Raw genomic sequence first — 873 nt, forward strand, 5'->3', positions numbered from 1 at the left:
CTTGGCTCTTCCCTCTTATCTCAGGTTCTGGGCCTGCCCCTGAATGGACTCCTTGGCCCTGCCAGGGAACAGCCACTACTCCTTGCTGGCTCGATCTAAAGATGTGTACCATCAGTGCAGCGGAGTAGGAACCTCTGAATCAGAGTTCTGATGCCAGCTAGATTGCAAGGTGGTTGAGGGCAAGATACTGTTCGGGCCCTGAAGGCAGTCAGCTCCAAGTGCTCACCCAGGCCAGCATGGGGGATGCACACATGCAAATGGGGAGTCGGGGGTTGGGGCATGCGGGACATATCAGTCCACGAATGGACTGCAGACCAGGAACTGAAAAAGCTTTGAGCAAGCCCCTTGTGCGAGAGCACACAGAGGACTCGGCCCAGTTGGGTGGCAGGATTGAGCTGAGACCCGAAAGATGAGCAGTTACCTAGCTGTGCAGGGGAAGGAAGAGCATTCCAGTCAGAGGAACAGTGTGTGTAGAAGCCCTGAGGCAGGAGGAGCAGGGCACATTGAGGAGCTGAAAGAAAACCAGGGAGGCTGAGTAAGAACACAAAGGGAAGGCAGGGGCAGACCTGAGGGAAGGCACAGTCCAGAGCTCATCTAGGAGGTGGGGGACTTGGGGTTGGTTTTTCAGATTTGAAACCAAAGGCCTAGAACAATTGCAAGCTACAGAGAGCTCATTAGCTTCCTTGTGGTAAGTGGGAATGTGAAGAAAGTCCTCCCAGCCCAGTGGGGCTGTCGTGGAGGATGTATCAGGATCCTCAGGGGGGCTTCTTTCAAAATACACATCCCCGCCCCTCCTCCCAACTGCAAATCCTACACCCTCACAGTTACAGGGAATGAAGAGTTAACATACTGTCTTTTTTTTTTTTTTTTTTT

The sequence above is a fragment of the Galeopterus variegatus genome, unplaced genomic scaffold, assembly GCF_000696425.1.
Source record: "Galeopterus variegatus unplaced genomic scaffold, G_variegatus-3.0.2 Scaffold1254, whole genome shotgun sequence".
NCBI lineage: Eukaryota > Metazoa > Chordata > Mammalia > Dermoptera > Cynocephalidae > Galeopterus > Galeopterus variegatus.